This window comes from Cricetulus griseus, assembly GCF_003668045.3.
Source record: "Cricetulus griseus strain 17A/GY chromosome 1 unlocalized genomic scaffold, alternate assembly CriGri-PICRH-1.0 chr1_1, whole genome shotgun sequence".
In the NCBI taxonomy this organism is placed as follows: Eukaryota; Metazoa; Chordata; class Mammalia; order Rodentia; family Cricetidae; genus Cricetulus; species Cricetulus griseus.
In genome coordinates this window covers 46,990,611-47,001,813 of record NW_023276807.1, presented here as the reverse complement: position 1 = coordinate 47,001,813, position 11,203 = coordinate 46,990,611, and positions in this window count along the sequence as shown.

Sequence of the window (11,203 nt, the reverse complement as noted above, 5' to 3'; positions counted from 1 at the left end):
CTCCTCTTCTTCTTGTACTCTTATTGTGGCAATTATTCTTTGAGTGTTCCATCTTAATTTTAAGGAATAGGTAGATAAACCCAGGACTATTAATCTTATAGATATAAATCATAATTTAAAAGTATTATTTAAGCTGGTATTTGTGATGTCACTCATTCTACATAAAAACAGAATTTGTGTCATCAGAAAATTGTAGTTAGTTGATCTAGCAATACAATACAAGAAATTATAAATTTTAATAGAAAGAAGCATTCATCTTAACAAAATTACCTATGGAAAACAGAGCAACTTCCCAACTATACTACTGTCATATTCCATGATGCAACATATAATCTATTTTCTATAGTCAATAGTGTTTATAAAAAACCCAAAATTGGAACATTTCTCAGTCCCTATGGGAGCATAGATTTGCATGACCAAATGCCAGTCCTTGTTGCTTTTTATATTATAAAATTTATTATTTGCTTATATATGTATTAAGATTTGTGTTTTTTTTTCCTTTTTCTCTGAGGTAGAAGTAACCTTGAAAAGTTGATTTCAAATCAACTTTTAGGTTCTCTGTAGCTAATAAATATATTTTAATACATTTTACATATAACACAACCATTAAAAATTAAAACATACAGCTATTATTCTTACATATATTCAGAGAATTACTCAGCCACAATTATTATGCTTTTTAGTATATCTTAATAGAAAAGTTTTCCTCTGAAAGTAAATCTACGGTAAAGAAGTCTTTCTTTTGAAATGTTCTTATAAGAAAAAAAACACAGCTTGAATATTTGAAATAATTTTAAATTTTTGCTTATTCTAAATATTTGAAGATTTCCCCATGTCTATGTGTGTATTGAGTCACAATATTCAAGACAGAGATGTTTCCATAGATGATAACAAAATACTAATTGCTTAAGACAGATTTTCAAAAAAGGTATTTTTGTTATTTCATAGGCTTTAAATACTGTTCCGAAATCTTTCCAGTTAAACAGACAGTCTAACTGCCTGTTTTCATGGCTCCCTCCTGCCCTCAAACCACCCACTGTGGTCTTCTCCTCCAAACTTCCTCCCCACTCATCTTGTTATCCCAGCCCCCAACTCCAGCAGGCATTGCCAAGAATCCCATAGCCACGCCTCCAGAGAAGCAAGTTTGCCAGCAAAGCAGGAAGGCTACCTTCAAATCTTCAATTCCAAAACCAAAACCTCTATCCTGGTTCCTAGGGGACTAAGCAGATATTGGTTTATCACCTTTTTCTTCACCTACTGGTGGAGCACTCCTCTCCAAGCCTATGCCCATTCTTAAGTATCAGTATCCAATATCCAGAAACACATTTTTACCATAAGCTTGATCTATCTGTAGTGAGAATCTACCATATCCTGTGTGTATTTAGTTTATAGTTCCCAAGGTATAATTTCACTGCGTTAAGGTTTGCTTAATTCATACTTAAATAAATCCATATTTTACTTGAAGGGAAAACAGTCCCGGGCTTCCTCATGTCACATTCCATCATGGACTAATACGATTCTTGTGCTTATTTAAATATTCCTAAGTCACACAGTGATGTTATATTTATTCATGTGGTACTTAATATCCACAAGGTAAAGGGACTATGTGTGTGTTTGTGTGTGTGTGTGTGTGTGTGTGTGTGTGTGTGTATCTGTGTAGTACATTGTTATATCCAGAACACCTAGAATAGTGCATAGCACATCCCTTTTAAACACTCAATATATACTTCTTGAATGAATTTATTTATGTTTTTGTTGTATATAATTCAGACGAGGTTCTTTATGCTATAGAAAACATCTAAGCTTCAGGTTTTCATGTAATATACATCTAAATCTTTCTTAAAATAATAAACTAGAATATCATTTTTCTTAAAATAGCCCCAATATTTTTTTCTGGGAAGATTTGAAACATCTTTTATATTTAAATTTTATATTTATTGGATGCATTTTCTAGGATTCTTATCTTATGGCATTGGTGGATTAAACTGTTTTGCCCAAATTTTGAAATCCAAAAATCAACAAGAGACCCATTTCAATTAAAAAGAGTCTTTTATTATTGCTGTTTAATGAGCTAACCCCATTATCTTGGGCCCTTTGTCTGTTCATTGCAACAGATGCTTGGAGAGGGAGCCAGGGGAACCAGTAGGCAGGGAATATATTGGGTAGCATAAGGGGAGTGGTGTTGATTGGTCAACAGGCTGTTACATCCAATAGGCCCTCCCAAGGCAGTTGCTATGCTCTGCACATCACTGTTGTGAACTTGTACCTAGAACACCCCCAGAACCATAAAGCACAGCCCTACCAGCTAACTTCTGATTGGTTCCTTGCCCTGAGGAGGGTATCTGACCTCCTAGTGACTAGCAGGAGGGGCAAGGTCAGGCAAGCACATGTTAGCGTGCCATGGCTGCTAAAGCAGGGGGCTAGTCTCTTCAAAACAACAAAAATGGAATAAGCAATTGGGCTCAGGATCATGAAAAATTGAATATCAAAATCATACACTGTATAAATAGGTAGGGAGGAAGTGACAACATCAATAAAGAGTACCATGTTCTTTCTCTTCCCAGCATAACCATCTAGTGTGACCTCTTTAACTTTTTCCCTCTCTCTCTCTCCTGATGCCCTCCACCCCATTCTTCCTCCCCTTCACCATGCACATACACACACACACACACACACACACACACACACACAGAGAGAGAGAAAGAGAGAGAGAGAGAGAGAGAAAGAGAGAGAGAGAGAGAGAGAGAGAGAGAGAGAGAGAGAGAGAGAGAACACACACCATACCCCTTCACACAATTCACTGCTATATTTACTTTGTGTTGTTTGTGTGACTATACTTTGTGTACATGTATAGACATGGACCTGCATATGTGCAGGAGTGGATGTAAGAATGAGAGTATAACCTCAGATGCTGTTTCTCTGTATACAACTTGTTTCTCAAGACACGATATACACTGGCCTGGAGCTCTTCTAATACACTAGGCTGCTGAACAGTGAGTCCTAGGATCTGCCTGTTCTGTCTTACAAGAGTTGAGATTACAAACACACATTAGTATGATGATATTTTTATATGAGTTCTTTGTTTTAGCTCATGTGCTCTTGCATGCAAAGCAACCACTGTATTATTTGGCCCTCTCCCCATTACTCCATTTACTTATTTTTATTAGAGTAATGTTCACTTCTAGATTTCTTTAAAATTATTATGATTTAATCAGTGATGAAATATTCTTGTTTAAAATCTATATAAATACATTTATGGATTACTACTGCAAATGACTAAAAGTATTATTTGCCATAAGCTTTTACAGTGAAGTATGCATTATCCCATTTGAAGAAAAGTCTTATTAATGCAGTTAGAACATCTTGATATACAAGTAGTACAATTTTGTAAATGAATGAATTACTAAGAAAGATTAAAGCAGAAATATATTAGCATGCAGTTCCCTTTATCATGGTGAAATTTATGCAAAGATCATATGATACAGCTGCTATGCTTCAAGTGAAAGTTAATTAGATGTTATTAATATGTGATGATATTAATCAGCAGCCTCAGCTTGCCATTCTTTTCTGCGCCAGTAGTTGTTAAGCGTCATTATACTTAAGATTTGTGCTTTTGGAAATAGTCCTCATCATGTTTCCACTTTCAACATGTGAGGTAAAGAAATGAAACTTCCCAATTGTGTTCCTCTCTTTTGTCAAAAAAAAAAAAAAAAAATCTGCGAAGATTCAGCAAAGGAACAGAACAGCTACTAAATGACTGTACCACTTTCAAACACAATAGGAAGAGAATGTAGGCTGTGAAAAACCATCAATACTTAAAGACCAAGAAGCATTAACCTGGAGAGAGAGAAATGAGTGAGTACCTTTGGGTAAATATCTTTTCCAGACTTCTCAGCAAAAACAGTAAAAAATAACTTTTGATGATAAAACAGGCTTAGTTAACTTAGACCAAGTCATTTTTTTCTCATGTAAATATAAATAGTACTTAATGGAAAATTACTTCTGGATAAACTGCAAGTTTGTGATTATAATGTCCCTAATGAGAAAATATGATTTGTTCCATATATCCACTCTGAGGAAAGTGATTGTGATTGGAGCTATCATGGCACCACTAATTACTTAGTTTTAGGTTGAAGGTGTGCATTCTCATTTAATTCTTCAAGAAAGTAGCTTCATCCTTCATTACAGAGCCACCTTCCTTACCAAGCAAGTTGAAGATTCAGCCAGATTTCTTTCAGAGATTTAAGACAGAGGACATTTACTAGTTATATATCACTCATTAAAGCAATTATTATTATTATTAATTATTATTATTATTATTATTATTATTATTATTATTATTTTGCAAGATTTACAATTCTAATTTACAACAAGGATCTAGATACTAAATGTACTTTTACACTCAAAGTCAACTCAAGTCTCTGTATAACCAGATTTTGCTTTTTAAGCCATTGTTTTGAAAAGCCAGGCAGGCTTGTCATAAACTTTTACAGTTAAGAAATTGTGTCCTTGTATTTTAGAATTGGTAATTCCATAGGCTAATTCCAAAGCTATCACACTCAGATTTTGTTTTTCTTTTAGATTTTAAAAGGATACTCTAAAGGTAGACATATCAGCCTCATCATTAGCCCTGGTTATTGAGCCTAATGGTTCATTATAGAACTAATGATTTATTGAAATTGATATTTTAGTTTGGTATTATGTTAGGAATTTAGCTAGGTGGGCTGGTTCATACCTGTAATTCTAGTACCCAGGAAGCTGAGGCCGAAGTACCTTTATGAGTATGAGACCATCCTGGGCTACACAGTGAGTTTCTGGTTATTCTAGGCTAAAAAGTGAGACTCTATAAAAAAAGAAAACAGTAAGAATTTTTATTAATTCTATAATATTGAGTAAGAGTTGGTTCACATGTTAGAATAGTAATCCATAATTTCTTCAAATGCATTAGGCCATGTTTAAGGAATTGAAGGAGGTAATTAAAGTGGACTCTAAACCAACCTGAATATTATTGGATATTGAAAAGCAAATTCACCATACAAAGAAGCACAATGAATGCACCCAATAGATCATATGAAGAGTCAGCCAGAGGTTATCCGTGTGTTTCCAGTGAGAGAGGCCTCAGAAGATCCTGTCAGGAATAGACCTTAACCTAGTGCCCCCCACCCCGGAAAATGATGTGATTCTTTAATTCTTTACGTAAAGCTAGACAGTGTTCTGTTACAGCAGCCCCAGTAAGTTCATGAAATAGCCAATGACATTAAAAATAGATAGTTTCAAAGCTGTCCCAGTAACACAGACAAGAAACAGAAAGGAAAATAAATTTCAGAGCAGAGCCCTGGCTATGCTACAGCAGGTGAAGATCAGTGCCAGAACAGCATGCTCCTAAGAATCATTTCAGCAGCACTAGTAGAAAAAGGAAAGACAAGATTACTCTAAGTTTCAAGACAAAAATCAAAATAGAAGTAACTGAAAGAGATTTTGAAAAAATAGAGAATGGTTGCTAAAGTAGGGACATGTTGGATCATCATGTAGCTAAGATAATTTCAAGTGTTCCTTAACAGATCAATAAAAAATGTTTTGCACACATATGTACACACACACACACACACACACACACACACACACACACACACACTAGAGTTTTATTTAGGCAGAAACAGAAAATGAAATTACATTGTTTACAGGAAAATGGAGATCATCACTTGAAATGAAATGAAGCAGATTCAGAAAGACAAATACCATGTTTTCTCTCATGTAGATCCCATTATGCATCTCTCTCTTATATATATATATATATATATATATATATATATATATATACATATCATGCATATTTAAATGTTACTTTATTACTACATTTCCCACTTTTGTAATAAAATATATGAAAAAAGAATATCTGGTTACACTGTATCTGGAGTCAGGTACCAAAAAAGGTGAATGTAAGGATTTAGCTAACTTCCTTCCTTTTTATGCAGCCATAGGATGTCTTCCCTCTTCAGTTAAAAACCTCAAAAACATATCCAGAGATGTGTTTCCATGGTGATACTAAATCTAGCCAAGTCAACAATGAACATTAATGATAGTATCTACATGAAGCAAGGCTATCTGGGAAAAAAATAAATAGATGAGGTAAATATGGTCAAAGAACATGAAAAACATGAATAAAATGTCTTTATAAAACTGGTCAGTATGTACATGAATAAAAAATAATTTTCAATGAATTTGAAAACGTAAAATTAGAACCTCTACCTTCACCCTGGTTGTGCACAAAATTTTGGCTTTTGGAGTGAAGGGTCTCAGCCTTGCAGAATTGTGTTGATTATACTGTGATTTAAACAATTCAAGGTAAGCTTGGTAATTATTACTCATCAAGCACTTCTATAATCATATAGAATTATTATTATTATTATCATCATCATCATCAACAACGTTTGGAAAACATTGAAATGAGGTCCCAGAAAAATGAATAGTCTGTCCCTGGTTGTCTACTTTCTAAGAAGTCAAACTATACAGAACTAGGCAGTCTAACTTCCATTATGTCTAACTTCAAAGAAGTTAACAGAGTAAGAGAGTTTGTGAACATTAGTGTCCAAGGGAAATACAGCAGGAAGCAAAGAATACCCCAAAGAAATCCCATCCTTTTCAAAATTGGTGTGTAGATTTTCCCAGGAAATAGTACACAGATAGGCTAAGCAATGACTTGCAAGGCACACAGGAAGGAGAATAACCACAAACGCACAGGATACTTCCACCCATTGTGGTTTGGGAATACAGGTATATTAAGTAAACCATTTCCAGCATTGAGCCAATAAGAATCCCAGAGAATTAATTATATATTGTATTTTCTTTTCTTTTGGTTTTTCAATACAGGGTTTCTCTGTGTAGCTTTGGAGCCTATCTTGGCACTAGCTCTGTTGACCAGGCTGGCCTCGAACTCACAGAGATCTGCCTGCCTCTGCTTCCCAAGTGCTGGGATTATAGGCGTGGGCCACCAACACCCCACTATATTGTATTTTCATTTGTAAAGAACAAATTAATTAGGAAGTATGTCCAACACAATGTAAAGTTAGGCAAATATAAAACATAGTAAGAACTTAAATAACATATCTTTTATTTGTATGTTTAGGCTGCCTAAAGAGGAAACATGTCTGACTTAGTTCTAAGAATTTGTATAGCTGTGTCATTAGCCTGGAGATTGGAACACAACTGTTTCACAGATGCCAGTAACAGGTGATCATGGGTCCCATGGAATAATACTATAAAAGCTGGAATGAGAAGTACACAAGAAGAAAACCATCCAAGGACACACATGTCCCCTTCAGTACCTTGTGCACCCATCTCAGGCCACCACTTCCCTTTCCATTTGCCTATTTGACATGAATCTAGGATCATCACTAGCACAAAAAAAGTAGTTCTCTCCTCCACCAACAGACTATCTTTACTATTTATGAACAATTATCTTGCAGAAACAGATATATGCCAACCATTTCAGTCTTTTGTTTAAACGACTGATGGCTAGACAGGGCATTTATAAGAGCACACTAAGTTGTGCTGATACAGAATTGATATTTTGTTGTTCTAATAAATTGTTTAAATGCAACACTGGAAAATTAATAAGGAAGACTCAGCAGTCAAACAGTAGAAAGTGGAATAATTTACCTATGATTAGAGTAAGCTGTACAAACTAATTAGGGTGTAGAACTCTTTGAAAAAATAACATCATTTGTTCACTGTTGTAATGTTTCAATACAGGAATGAGAGATGGTCTGAAGCAATGGTGTTTCCTGAACAAGCATGGAGACCTGAGTTCCACAGCTGAAAGCTGATTGTGTGTGATTAACCTGTAAACCTATAATCCAAGATCCAGAAACTCAGACACAGGGTCTCACTGGCCAGCCAGCCCAGTTAAATACTAAACTCTAGGTTCAGCAGGAGACTCTGAATCAAAGTAGTAATAATAATAAAATGATAATAGTAATAATAATAATGATAATGATAAATATTGAGAACAACAAAAGAAGAAGCCAGAAGTGAACTTGGGGTTTACACACACACACACACACACACACACACACACACACACACATCTAAGTGTACCCCACACATGCACACATACATAAAATCTCACAAAGATTTGAATATAATATATAAAAACTACCTGGGATATATAGATGATGGTGACAAATATTGACTAATGAAAGCCTCAGGGGGTGTCTAGTATTATGAAAGACAGATAACCTATAATATATCTCATACAACTCAATAATTTTTCAATAGATTATGGGATCAGTGAATTGAAGTGTTGAGAAGCTAGTATGTAGTAAAACTAGATCTGGAAATGGAATGCTTACCTTACCAATAGTATGCAACAATGAATCTGCATGGGGCTATGAAAATTAAATGAATATTTTAACATATGCTTCCATATAGTTCAAGTGTGTATTATCAGCTATATCCCATTACCATTCCCTACTCTGACTCAGCCTATCTGAAGTAGTAGGTTAGAACATCTCTCTCCAAAAACTCCCAGAAGTTGGTCCTGGTGTGTGTTTGTGTACTCAAGTTGAGAACAAGGTCTCCACACTGTGATATTTTAAGGTGGCCTTTGATTGAGTGCTAGAGGTGATAGTATGGAAACAGAAAGGGAGTCTTTATGGCTTCAAAATGTAACTTTTACTGTAGTAATCGATGCATTTTCCACAAAAGTTAGTAGATTCTTTGTTAGGCACAGATCATTTCCAAATGACGAAGTCATCATTGTAACATTCTTTACAAACTTTAATAATATATAATATTTAGAAATGAGAACATGATATTACTGGTAGATTCCAGACTCTTACTGCCTTTCTCTCTCAGAAATCAGGCTATTATACCCCCTGCATACTCACACTTAGAACAAGACTTGAAAATCTGCTGAGACTTAAGACTCAGAGGGAAAAGTAAATCACCCACTCCCCCTCCCTGCTTGGCAACTGCAAAATACATTCGTATTGCTACCTACTGCCAGCTTCCCTGGAAAGTAGACTAGGTCCCACTAACTCATGTAGTATGGAATTTTCTGCCACTTCCCGGAAACTTCTGAGGGTCAGAAATCCTGTTTGCTCAGGGAATTTGAAGGCTCATTTCTTTCAAGTGCATCATGGTAGAAATGACAGTCATCTCTCTATAGTCACTCTGCTCCGGGTTTTAAAAGGAAGAAAGTCTCTCTCTCTCTGTGTCTCTCTGTCTCTCTGTCTCTCTGTCTCTCTGTCTCTCTCTCTCTCTCTCTCTCTCTCTCTCTCTCTCTCTCTCATCAAGGCCTCACCATGTTGGCTCTGGCATGATTCTGTATCTTTCCCACTTCTCTCCCCTGCTTATGACCCTCATGGTTGTGAGACTTTGGTTCCTAATAAAGTATATTCTAAAGAGTAATCTGTCAGCATCTTTTCCAAACATGCATTTTAAAATATGGCAATTATACCTGCATACTCATGCATTTGACACAAAAGAGAGTACCTGTTCTAAATTTGCAGCCTCCTAATTCATTAAATCTACACCATCATACAATATAGGAACCCCTGGCTGTTACATTTATAAATACCCCGGGTATCAACTTATGAGTTATAGCACAACCACTACATTTTGATTAATATGTATACTTCTTTCCTACTCTCCTAGACCAGGAATGCATGCTATGAAACTGCCAAGGATAATTTATAGCCCACAAAGACAAGAAATATTAATCTAATATCAATGGAACACTATACAAAGATACAGTGTTTTCTGGAAAATTCTATAATTTTGCTATATGGTAAGAGGATTCTGGCACAGCTTCCTTTGAACAGCTGCACAGTCCTGGAGGTTCCTAGTTGGGGTTATCCTTGTGAATCTCTGTACAATGACCTAGCGCCAGACTTCTCTTTAAACCTATAGTGGCTCCCTCTATTGATGTATCTCTTTTCTTGCTCTCCTCCGTTCCTCTCTTCACTCAATCTTCCTGATCCCTCATGTTCTCTCCCCTCTCCTCATTCTTCTACCTCCCTCCCCTCCCTCCATAGTCCCCATTTGTTCAGGGGCTCTTGTCTATTTCCCCTTTCTTGGGGGACCATGAATGTCTCTTTTATGATCCTAGTTGTCCCAGCTTCTCTGGAGGTGTGGGTTGTAGGCTGGTAACCCTTTGCTCTATGTCTAATATCCATATAAGAGTACATACCATGTTTGTCTTTTTGTGACTGTGTTTCCTCACTTCTGGTTTCTTCTAGTTCCATCCATCTGCCTGCAAATTTCATGACTCCATTGTTTTTTTCCACTGAGTAGTACTCCATTTCATAAATGTACCACTTTTTCTGTATCCATTCTTCAGTTAAGGGGCATCTAACTTGCTTCCAAGTTCTGACTATTACAAATAATGCTGCTCTGAACATCGTTGAACAGATGTCCTTGTTGTATGAATATGCATCTTTTAGGTATATGCATATGAGTGGAATTCCTGGATCTTGTGGAATAAAAATCAGAAGACTGATTCCCACTTTCCTGAAGAACTGCCATACTGATTTCCAAAGTGGTTGTACAAGTTTGCACTCCCACCAGCAATGGAGGAGTGTTTCCCTTTCTCCACATCATCTCTTGCATAAACTGTCATTGGTGTTTTTGATTTTAGCCATTCTGACAGGTGTAATATGATATCTCAGAGATGTTTTGATTTGCATTTCCCTGATGGCTAAGGATGTTGAGCACTTTTTTACGTGTCTTTCAGCCATTTTAGATTGCTCTATTGAGAATTCTCTATTTAGTTTGTACCCTAAATTTTAATTGGATTATTTGATGTTTTACTGACTAGCTTCATGAGTTCCTTGTATATTTTGGAAATTAACCCTCTGTTAGATGTGGGGTTGGTAAATATCTTATCCCATTCTGTGGGCTGTCATTTACTCTTGTTGAGTGTGTCTTTTACATTACAGAAGCTTCTCAAATTCAGGAGGTCCCATTTTTTAATTGTTAATCTCAGTGTCTGTGCTACTGGTGTTATGTTCAGGAAGTAGTCTCTTGTGCCAGTTTGTTCAAGGGTGCCTCCCACTTTCTCTTCTAAGAGGTTCAGCATGGCTAGATTCATGTTGAAGTCTGATCCATTTGGACTTAAGTTTTGTGCATGATGATAGGTATTGATCTATCTGCAATCTTCTATATGTCTGCATCCAGTCATACCAGCACCATTTGTTGAAGA